This window comes from Hippopotamus amphibius, chromosome 13 (assembly GCF_030028045.1).
Source record: "Hippopotamus amphibius kiboko isolate mHipAmp2 chromosome 13, mHipAmp2.hap2, whole genome shotgun sequence".
NCBI lineage: Eukaryota > Metazoa > Chordata > Mammalia > Artiodactyla > Hippopotamidae > Hippopotamus > Hippopotamus amphibius.
The window spans coordinates 89,113,897-89,130,951 of record NC_080198.1 but is presented as its reverse complement, the minus strand read 5'-3'; positions in this window follow the sequence as shown (position 1 = coordinate 89,130,951).

Here is a 17,055-nt window from a genome sequence, read left to right as displayed (position 1 = left end):
TTACTTGCAGATATGGGGGCTTATATACTTATAAGCTTATATACTTGCCTTATATGGCTCTTTTTGGGATTTCCTTCTTACTTTTTACCTGCCCAGACAGCCCTGACTCCATCCTCTCACTGCTCAACCCATTAACACTGTAGCTTTTTGCTTAACTTTTAACTTTCCCATGCCTCACAGGCTAGTGTGTTCTCTAAGACCAAAAGTTATATAAAATCAAATATACCCAATGCAGCATCCTATTTTCAAGAGTTGACTTTCCTCTGGTTTTGGCCTTCAAATATTTGTTGTTATTATTGTAAGTTTTGCCCAGAGTTTATCATTTTATCTGTGGGAAAGCTACTCCAATACAAGCTACTCTGGTTATTACCAGAAGCTGAACTCCCTCAATATGTTTGAAACTGACTGTGTGTGTTCAATTTAGTAGACACCAAGCAAGACCAGAGTATATCCTGGAAGCCCAGTTGTATTAGTGCTACAATAAAATTGGTATGCATGCATGTATGATATTTTTAAATGTACTGAGGTACACAGTGTAACACATTGACCAAAAAGAAAACTTTCAAGACACTCACCTAAGATTAAAATCTAGGCCCTACCATTTACTCACTCTATGACTTTGCACTATCAAGATTTTTTTAAATCATAGTTTCTTCATTTATACCAGAAAGATAATAAACTCCCTACCTATGTGTACACTCATGGCTAATATTCTATAGATATTCACTACCAATTATTTGCAGCTAGTTTCCATTGTAGTTTACCAGTATCTGTGCACTAACAATTATTTTTAAATTTACTCTTTTCATATTCATTATTGAACCCCTCCTCTTTTGCTTTTCTTACACCTAGGAGAGGTAAGCAAAAATTGATGGAGAGTTTCAGAAAAAATTTTGCTTCCTGATGAAAGTAACAAACATGACTGGTCTAGCCCTTCCATCTTATTCCTGCACTAAATATAGGCATAATATCCAGAGCTACTGCAGCCATTTTAAGTCCATGAGGGAAAAAACAAGAGAATTTCAGTGATGCTATTCCTCACAGCACTGAGTTCTCAAATAATACCAACAGCTACTTTTCTCTAGACTTATTGTTATATTAAGATAAATATCCGCCCCCCTTTGTTTATGTCACTATTCATTAGATAGCTACTTGCAGCTGAATGCACTCTTAACTGATACACTACTACTTCATGGATTTGTTTTCAACATCAATTGTGATAGTTCATGTAAAATGCTTAGCTCACAGTGTATCACATGGTGAGCAAACAATGAATGTAAACTATAATTTTTATTTACTTATTTATGGTCTTTCTTCCACAATTATTTGAGATGGCTTATGCAATCATAATTCAACAGAGTCAGAAAGAAAAGAAAAGCTTAAAAAAATAGAATTACTAAAGTTAAGACACAAAACACATTCCTAGAGATGCATAAAACTGCCGCAGGCAGTTCCCAAATTTGATTTGGGTTTCCTAGAAGGTGAAGTAAAAAAGGAAACAAGTCACCTGGTATTAAGAACCAAGATAAAATTTTTGGCGCCAGGTCAAGTAATAGTACAATGAAAGAGAGGAATTAGAACTTGTAGACACTGAATTTCCAAGATATAACCTAAGCTTCTGAGTTACTGCCCACCGCATCATGTTAGGGGGCTTTAATAGGGTACTCAGATTTCACACAACACCTTTATTCCCACACCTAGTAGAAAAGGAAAAAAAAAATCACTATGATAAAAGTGAGTTTTCCCACAGGAAGAAAAATGTATCTGCTCCAAGCTGATAACCAGAAAAATCTTAAAATTTGTCTACCATGATAATTTCTTGCAATGGTTATGTCCTTTAACATTTGTATTGGCATCCTGAGAAACAAATCAGCCTGGGCAGTTTCTGAAAGACTCTAACATACCCAACTGCTTTATTTTTAAAAACTATTTATAACTTTTAATACCCTTGCAGTAACCAAGAAAATCACAGTCATGTAAGAGACAGAGAAATATACATCATAAATACCCAAACATTGAGGCAATCTTAGGGAAAAAGAGAGATGAGTCTCAAGAGAAGCAGTAACATTTTCCTATTGGTATACACTCATTTATTGTGAAGTATATACTATCTAACAAAGAGTTGTAAGTCTGAAAACAAAATCTGCTTTAGGAAAACAGTGGCGTCTTTTCTTAAAAGTTCAGAACTCTCAAGAGCAAGGGAGTATTTATATTTTTGACACCTTCCAAAAGAAAACTGTAACATTTCTTTTAGAAATATGGGTGTATTTCTTGTATTCAGGAAGTCCACAAGGCAGGAAGACCTGGTAGTTTACGATGACTCATTAATTCAAGGTAAATGTGAGCAAGAGTATGTTGGCCATGACATACCTTGGGGGGGGAAAGCAAAGAGGATGACTATGAGAACCAAAGCAATGGGGAAGAGAAAGGACTAGATCTTATTTTTTTTCCTGGAGTTTTCTACTCAAGACAAGCGGGTAGGAAAGGCTCTCATTTGAGCCTGTAAAAGAGCTGCAAGCCCATTGCATAGAAAATAGAGGACGTGCTCAAGGCCCAGCTTCGCAGACAACTTGAAAAATGTACTGTCCTGATACTAAGCAAAGCTATAATACAGCTCCAAATTATGGGTTTCAATTAAGTTTTCAAAATTGATTTTTTAATCATTAGATATAGGAGGTCAATCTCTGAGCATAGAGCTATATTTGAATAAATAAATGAAACAGATACCTACTTAGGCTATTTCAAGGTTGCTTCAGTGCCTAAGGATAAACTCTATGGATAGAGTTAAAATTTGCACAAGTCTTAAAACGTAATTTGGAAACCATTCCCTCTCACTTATCCTAATTCATGAGATGAGGATTCTGAGGGCAGAGACCATGTGGTTTTCCTGAAGCCATGCTGTGAGAACAAGAAATGCTTATGTTTAGTTGTCATGACCTCCTGCAGGGTAGATGAGCAACCTTGAACCCTGGTATCAGCTGCTCCAGATGCACGTGTTCAGTGTTATGAATGAATGCACTAAATAAAAAGTATCCTAATCTGCTAATTATTTGTAAGCCACTTTACATACACTGTATTCCCAATTTAGGTTTTGAAGCAATTCTGCAGTCGCTGAAATGCTGTAGTTCACCCTTTAGATATATATATTTTTTCACCTTCAGAGAATACAAGGAGTGTTTCAGCCTACATTTTAAATATGAAGAAGCAAACGTGTGAAGTGAGGAAATAAAAATACACTGAAGTTTTTTTTAGAACATATACTTACATACTTTCAAAGCATGCGTATACTTTAACAAGAAAAAAGTAAGCTCCATGAGAATACAGCCCTGGCCTATCTTATTCATCAGCATAGCCCCAATACTTATATCAGTGCCTGGCATATAGTATGCACTCAATAAACATTCCGGGATAAATAAATGTGTACTTAAGAGACACATTATTATACACCTAAATCATTTTGCCATTCATGCTAACCATGACCTCTTAAAAAATAAATGTCTGCTGCAATAGCCAAGAATGAGCTCCAAATTCCTCCCAGCTTCTCTTGACTACCCATCAGAGACATGAGTATCATCTGTCAGGTGGCTGTCATACCCAAACCAAAATTACTGCTGTCCTCTTCATCAAATTACAGCATTTATGCCTCATACCTTTCCCTTAATTTGAGGAAGCTAAGTTTTGTTTTTTAAGTAAATAAAGAATTAAAATGAAAGAGATAAAGAGTAGTCCCATCAAAAAATTTTACCACCTATTTTGCTTAAGGATGCCAATATGAGCTTTAAAGAAAGAGAGATCAAGAATAATAAACATGGTTGGATTTGTTTTTATTATTGATGCATTAAAGGGTACTGGTAAAATCTTTGAAAGTAAAAGAAGTCTCCACACATTTTTAGAGAGGATATTTTAAATGTACCTACATGTATAGTTGAATAGATTCCTTGCTATCTGACACTGAAGCTTCAGGCTGCAGTGGAGTATTTAATTTTAGGCACCTCTCAAGCTCTATACTATAATAAGTGGAAAATGATCCCAGCCAGTATGAACCTAGACCCAGATGGATCTCTGCTGGTTTTGCCGGGCTAACTCTGACTTCACCTTTACAACTTGTGTTTCGCCTTCCAAAAGACATCCTCCCACCGTTCCACTGCCTAGGGAGATACATGAGGGCATTGCTTCAAAATCCCACTTGGGTTCAGCCTTGTGGAGCTGGAGCTCTATCCGATGTGCTGTTCCTTCCTTCTCTCTCCAGCGCAGGCAGCAGCACTCAAGCAGTTAACCACCTTCCAAGTGTCCTGGTAACACATTCCTGCCGCACCACTCCTCAGCTCTCCAGAATCGAATTTCTGAAAATGTCTGTACCTGGAGACATTCACTCCCCTGCTCAACAGAAAGGGCTGCCGTCAGGGCCAAGGAGAGTAAAAAAAAATGAGCTTACAAATGTGGAGCAGGACATGCGTGGCTTTCTTTTTTTTTTTTCCCCTTTGACTCAAAGAACTCAAGCTTCTGTGTGACAGTTGGAGACTCAGGCAACCAGCATTCTTTAAAATGCACATGAAGGATGACAGTTTGCTCCCTGAATACCACTGGCTGGCAGAGCCCCTAAACAAATTATGAGAAAGCATGTGGGATGAAGGGAGGATTTACTCTCAATTATGAACCTATTGGAAACTATATACATGAAATTATTATCATATATATTCATTATATCTCCAATTTTCCCAAGTGCTGGCATTCAATGAGTTAAAAGTCAAATGACTAGTAACTAAGGGTATAAGTAAAATAATCTTAAGAATTTGACAATGTATAAGCTTGCTCTGTGTGCTGAGCAGGAAGAACACAGGGAGGCTGAAAAGAAGAGAATGGGTTTGAGAGAGTGCATTAAGCCAAAATAACACACTTGTCCTGACCAGCCTGGGTACTGTGTCTCAATAATTAGGAGGAGCAATACCCTTCTGTGGGTTGGAAAAGCCAGTAAGAAGGAGACTTAAGTTAAGCTAGCATACATCAAAAATAATTGACAATGGTTAGGCTTCATTGTAGAGAAGCCTGCACTGGCGTTGCAGCCACCAGCCCACCACCCACCTAAGAATTATTATTTGAAAAGGATGTCAGAGGATTATAGAAGATCCTTGTGTCTGCTCCAATTAGGATCAACACTTTTCGCTGCTTGCACACTGAGCATTCAGTAAGTAATGATGAAAACATATTGACCCCTGCTGGAACTGTGTAGAACTGCAGTGTTTTCCTCCTACAAAATTTGACCTAAAAGGCTGGCATCCCTGAACCAACATTTGCATGTGCCAAGCCTAAGAGGCTGTGTTTGCTTATTTGAAAGAAGCCTCTATATCACAATACCAGCATCTAAATAACTTATTAATTGCAAAGATAACTTCGGAATACTCCATGAGTTCCAAGACAATTAAAACGTCTAATAATATAATTAACAATTAAAACGTCTAATTTTCTGTATGGTGTTATCATTTTCTTGGTTCAAATTGTGGCAACAGCCAATAAGCATCAAATTTGGGTCCCCCCTATTATTTTGCAGACTCCCCACAGATTCACTGTCTCCAAAATACAGTATCATTTTCAAAGACACTTAAAACATGGGAAATACACTAAAAATTTTGAGTAATTATTTTGTTTCCATGAATATTATCCCAGAGTTTGAATCTTGAAGGCAATTTCCTTCTAAGCTATTTTCCGTATGAATAAAGGGTGTAAACGTGTGTTATTGTAGAATATTACTGAGAAACTCTGCCTCTTAAGAATTCTCAGAGAAAAGCTCAGGGAAAAAGACCTTTTCCAGCATATCTGGGGTTGCCAAGCTGTTTTCCAGCTACATGATTACAGGACATGGAACAATTAACTGACAGAGTATGTGAGCTGCTATTTCGTGGGATGTGTTAAAATGGCATGTATAGTATTAGAATTCTTGCTCTGTGTTGGGGGTTATAAAGCACAAGTATTTCTTGAATAAGTTAACAGAAGAATTACATCAGTGTCAACGAAGTGGGCATAAGCTCTCTGGCAACACCTAGGCATGGTCTCCTGGCATGCTCTATTAGCAGCCCATCATGGGGTTCGGTGCTTAGCCAAGACTCGGAGGCCATTCTCGGTACAGATCATTTAACCTGGCTCCATTTAATGGTTGCCACAGCACCCCTCAGCTCAACCAACTGTTCTGAAAATCCACACTATCAGTCAAATGGAAAAAACCGCAAGCTCCATTCTAGCTCCATATAAGGAAAATTTGTACATGGTATTTACGATAGTTCAGTAGTCATCTTAATATGAGAATCCTTTTCTTACAATAAAAAAAGGATCTCCATGTTCAGGGTAAATTAAGTAACTCACACTAAACTGATTATGCATGTGATGTCACATTGGTTTTGTATTTTGAGCAAAAAGAAAAAAAGAAAAAGAGTCAAAAAAACCTCATCATGGAATGTGAACTGTATGAAAGCTGGGACTTTATCTTTTTATTAACTCCCATCCCCAATACCAATGACATCACTCTACATATAACAAGCACTTATTAAATATTTTCAATCTGTGAACTATGTATTTTTTAAATAACAATATTACTTAGCTTGTGCCCTGACTTTCCCATTTTCCAAAAATACCACCTTGGACAGATTACTTGCTTAATTGCTCTAAACCCTGATTTCTTCAGCTATAAAATGAAGACAATTACAGCTGCCATCTCGAGAAAGTAAAATGAGATTAAGTTTAGAGAGATACTTTATGAATTTAAAAACCAAACACAAAGTGCATTATAAGTACTACTGGGCACATGTGAAGTCTTAAATAAGGGTTTCTTTCCTTACAGTCAAGAAAAATTCCAAGGTAAAGGAAGAATTAAGAAAAAAAAGAGTTCACAAAGGTCATAGAAGCTGAACCAAACATCAATACATGGAGTTAAGAAAAAAAAAAGAGAGAGAGAGAGGGAAAGAGAGCTGACTGCATTTGTTAAAGAAAAACAATTTCAAAGGAGTCACGTGGATTATTATTATAGATTAACTTAATAAGAGACAGGGACACACAGGAGTGGGGAAGGAGGATGAGTAATCCTTTCAACAGGGAAAGAAAAATAGAAATTAGCTTGATTTCCCAGAAATAATGCTGTCAGAAAGGCAGAAAGAAATATTGCTGTCAGAAAGACGGCGCAAATAGAAACCTGAGCTGCAGTGGCTCTGAGTCACAGGGGCACCCATTTTTAAAAGTCCCTATCCATGACATTTATATCCCGTATCTGTTCAAGAAACAAAGCATTTGAACAGCAATATACAGAAAGACATCCCAAGCCAAATTTATCATTTAGGATGGAGAACATCAGCTTAAATGCCTATTTGTCTTTCAAGAAAAATTGTATAGGCTTAAAGTCAAAGCTAAATATTTCTCAGAACCTCCCTAGGTTGCCATGTGATTTCCTGTAACTCATTTTCAATGATAGACATATAACTAAAAAAGAAAAAAAGATGTAGCAGATGAAAGAATGAGTGGGAGAGCTCTTGTAAAATGTTTTAAAATGCTCCTCCTGCTCTGAGCAGGTTGAGATAATGCAGTCAAGCATAGTACCCTGGCTTCATTTAGAGTCTTGGAACCTTAGTGATATATTTCAGAAAACACATCACTCACTGCAAAACTGCCAAAACACTTAGCAGGGATGGTGACAAGACCTGGTCATTTTAGTCAACCAAAGCGCTAGCTATCAGTCCTTAAAATCTTAATTTACCTCAGTGCTTTGTGGCAACCTACTTCATCCTTTAAAACACATGCCATTTTGCATTACTATTTTCAGGAGACAATTTATATCCAAGTGTTATCCAAAACGTCTAAATGTTCATGTTCCATAGACATTGGCTGTCCCCTATAGATACTATCCATCACCAGTTATTCAATAAACAGCATGCCCAATACTACAGAAATATAAATCCCTGAGATTTCTTTTTCTAACATAAAACATTCAGTGGCAGACAACCATACAGGCAACTGGGCTACTAAAGTTATATTTAATAGGTTAATCACTTAACTGGTAGCTAAATAAAACTTATGAGAGAGTGTAAAAAGCACATGGAAATTTTAATTATAATTCACACTTTTTTTTTCCATCTACATGTATTTATTGAACATCTATTACATGCAAGGAATGGTACTAAGTTCTGTGAGGGATATAAAAACAGAAGTCCAATAAGATCTCTGCCCTCAAACTCCTTATAGTCTAATTAGGGGCCCAAGATGTAAATACATAATACTAAAGAACAATACAAGAGTTAAATGAGGCCAAAGGAATCAACATTTTAAAAAAATGCTGAACTCATTTCTCACAGTAGATAAATTTCTCTCAGCCCCCAAAGGTAGACAAATGATTTGCATCTTCGGCAGAACTACCTGTGTGAATAATAAAGAACAGAGGCAGCATTCTTGAGGGCTTACTACAAGTAGAGCATTTGTAAACCTTTACCCATTACCTTATTTAATCTTCAGAAAAATCACTAAAATGTAACAAAAATAAAGAGTGAGGCATGATTCGGGTTTAAAACTAGAAACTGCAATAAGCACCACTCCTGTGTAATTCACACTTTCACTTTCACTCCTGTGTAATTTCCACAAATCAGAATTATAAAAATTGCAAAATTTATCAAAAAAGAATGGTACGATCATGACAGAAACAAATGAATACACCAGAGTAATCCAGTAGCTTTAAGCCTCAGTTCTTGAACCCAGTCACTTTTCCAGTATTCTTCCCCACGCTGACCCTAAATCATTCATGCCCTACTTGGATAATGACAACTGAACATTATTCAGCCTTCTTCCCTTTTAATTCTTTTCTATTGTCACTTTAACTGCAATATATTGTTGTAACCTACTCATTATTTAAGTGACTTCTTTGATTAGTAGTTTGGGGAAGCCTGGCTTAATTCCCATGTAAGAAAAATGTAATGCATGTACTATAATTATTTTAGACTGCTGGTCAAAATCCTTTCAATAAAGAGGAATTTTCCCTTCCATTTTTACTCAATCATCCCGTATTTGCATTTACCTGAAAATTTTCACCACCATACCTAGTAGGGAAAGTACAAGAAAAAGTCAAGATTTGCTGAAAAAGGAAAATTAACCACAAAAATTGCTCTGTTTGAGCATCTTTTATAAAGCACTACTTTGAAATACACACACAAACACATACACACACTCGCACATATAGAGAAAGCCCATATGGCTTCTATCATTAGGTCCTGTCAATTTTCTCTCTTAAAGGTCTTTTGAATCCCTTATCTTCTTTCCATGCCAACCATCAAACAGGTAAAGGTGACTTCTATCTCTTGTTTGGACTTTGCCAATAATTTCCTGCTGGGATTCCCCTGCTCTAACCTAACCACCCCTTACACCTTCCCATCTCCTCCACCCTACCCTTTGCCCCCACCAAACCAGCTCCAACCAATTGTCCTCAAGGCAGCCAGAGAGATCTTTCAAAATGCAAGGCAAAAATCCAGTGAAGTCACCTACCTGCTTCGCACCTTTCAATGGCTTCCCACCATTCTTAGGATCAAGATAAATTCTTGCCATGGACTATAAGGACCTGTGTGGTTGGCTTCCTACCAATCTCCCCAGCTTCTGCTCACCAATTCTCTGTACTCTCTCTCTTCTCCTGTCTCCACCCCTTACCTATCCACTTACTCAACCTACAGACCTCATTATGTGTCTTCCTTGAGGAAATACCCTGACACCTCAACTATTTCAAATCCTCTTATTACAAGCTCTCCCAGAATCTCCCCTTCAGAGCCCTTCTCACAATTGCAATTTCACATGTGTTTATTGATAAACTCATGTTGTCTTTCCTTCTAGACTACCAGCTCCAAGAAGGCAGAGGCAAAGTTTGGCTTTTTTCACCATTCTATCCCCAGGCCTTGGCCAAAAGGTCTGGAACTCAAAAAATTCTCATTGGAAAATTTTTGAATAAATAAATGAATTCAGATTACCTAATCTCATGTCTTAACTTACCCATCCACCACCAACCTGCCTTAATTTTGTGAAGTCTTATTATAAACCTGTTTCAACAGTCAAGAAAAACTAGGCTCCACTCTAATACATACAGAAATCTTTCTCTCAGGTTCTAAATCTCCCCAAATATTGTATTTTAAGGTTTTGGTTAAGAAGGCTTGCCATCTTACTTTTTGTTTTCTATTTTTAAAAAACATAAATGCTTGACACAAACATGACTGAAAGCTTGGTGTTACTCTTTTTTAAGTTAATTGTGGGAAGGAACAAGCATCTATTCAATATCTATTTTCTGTTTGCTTCTGTTACTCCATATTTACTCTAAAATAGCTAACCACTCATACAATGAAAGGAGCCACTTTTCCATGCATGCTCACATTTAAAGAAACACAAGAGGTTGCATAGCTCTGAGATTTAAATTTGTTAAACATGCCACATATGAAGTACAAATGATTATTAATGCATATATGTGGAATCTAGAAAAATGGTACAGATGAATCTATTTGTAGGGCAGAAATAGAGATGCAGATGTAGAGAAGAGACATGTGGACACAGTGGAGGAAGGGGAGGGCGGGATGAATTGGGAGACTGCCGTGACATATATGCACCTGGATGGGTGGGATTGGGGGAGGGGGTGGAAGGGAGGTCCAAGAGAGAGGGGATATAGGTATACATATCGCTGATTCACTTCATTGTACAGCAGAAACTAACAACATTGTAAAGTAATTACACTCCAATAAAAATAAATAAATAAATAAATGTATAATTTAATTTAAAAAAAGAGATTCCATGTCTTTACTCTTTTGTTCATCTGTAAACAACAGTAGGCATGTAGGATCAAGAATAACACATTACTGGGGCACACAGGGCCCAAAAGTGACTTGTAATCCTGAAATTTATTTCCATTCCATCCCACTGTGAGACCACACACTAGCAAGTGTATACATATATATTTGGTTTTTTTAGCATCAATGAAGAGCATTAAAATGCATTACAAAAAATTTAAATTAATCCAGATAACTAGGAGACGTATTGACTCCAAGATAGGATATTTGCATTAAAAACAAATATTTTTCCTGGTATAAATCTTGTCTATTCCTTGGATAAACCTTGGTCTTCTCAATCACTATTTTCTCCTTCTGACTTGGAGCTACTCTTCTCTTTCCTGTGACTTCTTTCTAATGATAGCTTTCTTTGTGCCTTCACAAAATTCTTCTTGCGCATTACCTCTTAGACAATTGCTCTTTAAATTTTTTGTTTGGTAAATTCAGGGAATACTCTTTTAAAAGATTACATTTATTTTCCCCTATATACTGTAAAATATACAAAACTGCTAAGACTTCCTACAGAGAAACACAGAAATCTATGACTCATAGTTTATACTGCGACTCAAATCCATTAATCCCTGAATATTACTACTGAAGCTTTGGTAGCATTTTACATCATTGTAAAGGCATATCTCTGCTGTCTCCTTCATTCCTGTCTGTATCCCAACACCATACTTTTTTTCTTTAAAAAAAGACAATCCTCAGAATGGGAGAAAATATTTGCAAGTGAAGCAATGGACAAAGGATTAGTCTCCAAAATATACAAACAGCTCATGCAGCTCAATATTAAAAATATAAAACACCTCAATCAAAAAATGGGCAGAAGACCGAAATAGATATTTCTCCAAAGAAGACATATCTATGGCCAAGAGGCACTTGAAAAGATGTTCAACATCACTAATTGTTAGAGAAATGCAAGTCAAAACTACAGTGAGGTATCACCTTACACCCATTAGAATGGACATCATCAGAAAATCTACAAATAATGAATGCTGGAGAGGGTGTGGAGAAAAGGGAACCCCCTTGCACTGTTGGTGGGAATGTATATTGATACAGCCACTATGGAAAACAGTATGGGGTTTCCTAAAAAAACTGAAAATAGAATTACCATATGACCCAGCAATCCCACTATTGGGCATATACCCAGAGAAAACCATAATTCAAAAAGACACATGCACCCCAATGTTCATTGCAACACTATTTACAATAGCTGGGTCATGGAAGCAACCTAAATGGATAAAGAAGATGTGGTACATATACACAATGGAATATTCTCAGCCATGAAAAGGAATGAAATTGGGTCATTTGTAGAGATGTGAATGAACCTAGAGACTGTCATACAGAGTGAAGTAAATCATAAAGAGAAAACGCATAAATGTGGAATCTAGAAAAATGGTACAGATGAACCAGTTTGCAAGGCAGAAATAGAGACACAGACGTAGAGAACAAACGTGTGGACACCAAGGGGGGAAGGGGGGTGTGGGATGAATTGGGAGATTGGGATTGACATATACAAACTAATATGTATAAAATAGATAACTAACAAGAACCTGCTGTTCCCTGCACAGGGAGCTCTACTTCACGTCACTGTACAGAAGAGACTAACACAACATTGTAAAACAACTATACCCCAATTAAAAAAAAAAATCACGAGGATGTAATGTACAGTATGGTGATTAATGTTAATAACAGTATATTATGTATTTGAAAGTTGCTAAGAGGGTAGATCTGAAAAGTTCTCATCACAAGAAAAAAATTGTAACTATGTATGGTGATGGATGTTAACTAGGCTTATTGTAGCAGTCATTTTGCAATATACACAAATATCAAATCACTACAATGTACACTTGAAACTAATATGATATTATGTCAATTTCACCGCAATTAAACTATATATTTTAAAAAGTCAAGATTTATCTTTTTACATAATTAGTTTCATTCTATTTCTTACTATCTTCACAAAAATATATTTTTTCACAGCTGCCCATACAGATTCAAATTTACTTTCTGTAAGGAATGCTTCCAATGTGAATTACCTCTTCATTTGGGCATACTCTCCTGTTGATTGCAGTAATCTGGGTTATAAGTACTCATGGTCATTTATGTATTGTTTGGCAAGCATTATTTCATGTGGATGTCCTGAACCCTCAACTAGAATGTAAACTTGAAGGGAAATAATCAAATTAAATGTTCAAAGAAAAATTTACAGGCTGTAATGTCAAAAAAAAAAAAAAAATCAAGTTCAAATCCTATTTCCATCCTTTCCTGTTAGCTTGACCGGAGATAATTCAATCTTCCTAAACCTTAATTTTCTATTTGTAAAATGCAGAAACCAATAGTACCTAGCTCCTAGGCTAGTGGGGTCACATTATTTAATGTATAGATTTAGCTCAATAGCTGGCACACATTAACACAATAAATATTGTAACTATTAAATGCCTCAAAATAAAACACCTATTTCCTTGGTTCTTTTGTATTCATACATACATACTCATCTATTACAGTATTTAATATACAGTGGTTTCCTAATATTTGTAATTTTGAATAAGACTAGAGATTATTACTCATTTATTATTCATTACTTATTTATCATTACTATTATTATTGTTATTATTATTACCAATATCATTAATTGGCAGCATAATTCTTATAGAATTTATACTAAAATAATCATCTGTAAACAAGTCATGTGGCTTTTTGTACTTTACTATCTACATCTGGAAAAAAAGAATTCTGTATTTTGAGGGTTATTAAGAGTAATTACTTTGAGTTATTCTTAGTATAAAAATTGAATAAGTGCCAGAGGCAGGAGACGATAAACTCTGGGTAAAGAGTTCCCAGAGCCTGGTTTGGGTTTTGAGTTCTCCAAATTGAATGCCACAGACACACAGTTGCTGTGTGCTAGGCATTCCAATTTCAATGCATTTTCATTAAACACCTTCCAGGTGAGATGCCCTTTTCTGGGCCCTGGCGGTACAGTGGAGTCCAAGACACACTGTCCCGCCCTCACAGCTTAGCGTGCAGTGCCAGTGCATGGGGTCTACAGTGGTGGCAGGAGAATTGAAATACTTGCAGTATCTCTACATTTTGGGGATCAAAGTTCATCTCTAAAGAATGACAGAACCACACAGAATTGATCCAGACAGTACCATCAGAAGCAAATGAGAATTGCAATGTCATTAGACTATACTGAGAAATTGGACTCACTTGCCTATTTTCCATGTAATAGTCTTAGTATGAAATGGGAAAATCACTGAAGTTTCAGATATTCATTTGGGTGTGGAGTAAGCTTCCTGGAATGAAGTACCGGGAGGGAGACTCAGAGAACAGGCTTCTCACAAACACTTCCTGCTCAAACTTGTTTCAGACAGACTGAACATTTTACAAGAACAGGTTTCTTATTATATTCCTTTTAGCCTCCTGGACTGAAATCAGCTGGCTGAGAACCTTTAGAAAAGTATCAAGCCTTTTCAAACCTCAAGTAAAAAGGAGAGTTTTATTGAAAGCTGTTTTTTTATATCCTACCCATACATCTGTATCTTTCTACATAACAAGTGTATGCATATTTCAGATGCTTTCTTAATTTACAGTCTCCAAAAATATGGGTAAGTTAAATCAAATGTCAAATTCTAACACCTGTTACAAATAAACAGGCTTACGGAAGGTTCCCTGGACATGGTGATGTCAAGATTTAACCCCCTGCTGAGAATTAGTGAAAAGTTAGTTTTAGAGAACTGTGTATTTTAGAGGCAAGTCCCCCCGATTTTCTTGGGGAGCTAAAGAATTTCCAGGAGTAGGCAATGAAGTCATTTCTTGCTATATTAATTTTCTCTCAATACTTCTAACAACTTTTACCTGAGAAAAATTTCAAAGAAAGAAAAAATGAGTTTACCTATTCAAAATCAAGAAAGTATGACAACATCCTTGTTCAAGAACATCTCCATGACTCCACAAACTTTAGAACCAGACTAAATTTCTCAGAGAGAGTCCATAGCTACAAATTCCTAAGACGCATCTACTAACTACTGGCAATTAGAATGTATTTTTATCAGCAAAGCCTCTAGGCCTTTGTATTGGGTGGGCCAAAAAGCACCTTCGGTTTTTTAAGTAAAAATAAAAGACACATTTTTCATTTCCACCGAGAACCTTATTGAACAATATATTCACCCTTTTGTTCCACTACCTTCTGCCATTTTTCAGGCAACTTCATAATTCCATCTTTCCAAAACTCTTAAGTGCTGCTTTCAGTTGGTCTAATTGGGAGAAGTACTTGCTGGAATTAATCATTTGGTTTTTCTGGAAGGAGCTCATAATAGAGGACTCCCTTCCAATCCCACCATATACACAACATCACCTTCTCTGGATGAAGACCAGCCTTTGGTGGGCTGGTGGTGGTTCATTTCATTTGCCCTATGACCTCTTCCACATTATTGTACAGTATCCACTTTTCATCACCCATCACAATTTGTTTCAAAAATGGAACATTTTCATTACTTTTCAGTAGAGAATTCCATGTGGAAATAGGGTCAAGAAGGTTTTTTTTGCTTAACTTATGTGGAACCCAAACATCAAAGCGATCAATATAACCAAGCTGGTGCAAATGATTTCAATGCTTAATTTGGATATTTTGAGTATGTCAGCTATTTCCTGCATGGTATAACATTGATTGTTTTCAATTAATATCTCGATTTGATCACTAGCAACTTTCATTGGTCCACCCGACCATGGACCATCATCCAGAGAGAAATCTCCAGCACAAAACTTCACAAACCGCTTTTGACATATTTGATCAGTACAGCACCTTCTCCATCCACTGTGCAAATCTTTTTGCGCTTTTCAGTTGCATTTTCTTGAAATAATAAAGCATAATACACTGAAAATGTTGCTTTTTTCTTTCATCTTCAACATTAAAATGGCTACACAAAAATTCACCAATTTTGATGTCTTTTTTTTTTTAATGCAAGCCGATATGGCAGCTGTCACATACAATCTAACAAAACTAGTTTGAACGAAGTTAAAGACAACTAAGTGCTACTAGAGCCGTCTTATGGGAAAAGAAACAAATGAACCTTTTGGCCCACCCAATACTTTCTGTCCCATGTACCTGGAATGGTCTTTCCCCCATTCCATACATAGCTTATTCCTTAATTTCACTTAACTCTCAACCTATAAGCCCTGTTCTTCAGGCCCTCTGAACTTTCAGCCCCCTATCCCTCGATCAGAAGCCCCATTCCTGTTTGTGTTTACCACATCATTTTTATCCCTACCTGCTTATACTATTTACATCTTCCAAACAGTATCTTCTCCTTTGTTTAATTCCCATCCCCACCAACCTCACATTTTGCCTAGCTTTCCAGCCAACTGTAGGAAGATGGGGACACAATTAAGCTGGAGGTAAGACCAAAGTGACGCATTTTCTATCTTTTCATCACAATAGCCAGTTCTAATAGGATTCAAAAAATGTATTCCAAGTGAGATGTGGGGTTCTGCTTCTCTATCAAATTAAGCCTCCTGTATAGCACAGGAAACTCTGCTCAATACTCTGTAATAAGCTAAATGGGAAAAGAATTTGAAAAATAGATACATGCACATGTATAACTGAATCACTTTACTGTACACTTGAAACTAATGCATCATTGCTAATCAACTATACCCCAATATAAAATAAACATTTTTAAAAAATAAAGTCTTTGGCATCCTTAGATTTGATATTGAGATTTAAAAGTATTGCACAAACCCTAAAGGTCTATGGTATGTGATAGTTTCTAGTTTTCCTGAGTTTTGAGACTGAATCTTCAGCAAATCACTTAGATAACCACAATCTCTCAACAGGCTTTCCTGCTTTCCACTGATAATTGTTCACAGAGTATCCTGTGCTACCAAGTTTGGGGATTTTTAAAGTTTCAGGATGTATCTCTTATCTATATCAAGTGTCCACTGCATCTATTGTAGCTCCATTTGTGCATTAAATTCCTAGTACAGGCATCAAAACTTAAAAAAAAAGTGCCTTTTAAAAAGAGTTGTACATTTTTTAACTGCACCATGGGACACCACAGATGGGTTGTGAAATAATTGAGTATAATTGCTATTCCTTGGGAGAGTTAGATTGAGGGCGAGAGGAGAAATAAATGATATCTACTTTGGTATTGCATAAAAATTATCAGGGTGCCTAAACAGAATAAAATAGAATATAATTGAATTTAACTCTCCCAAGCAATATGAAGCA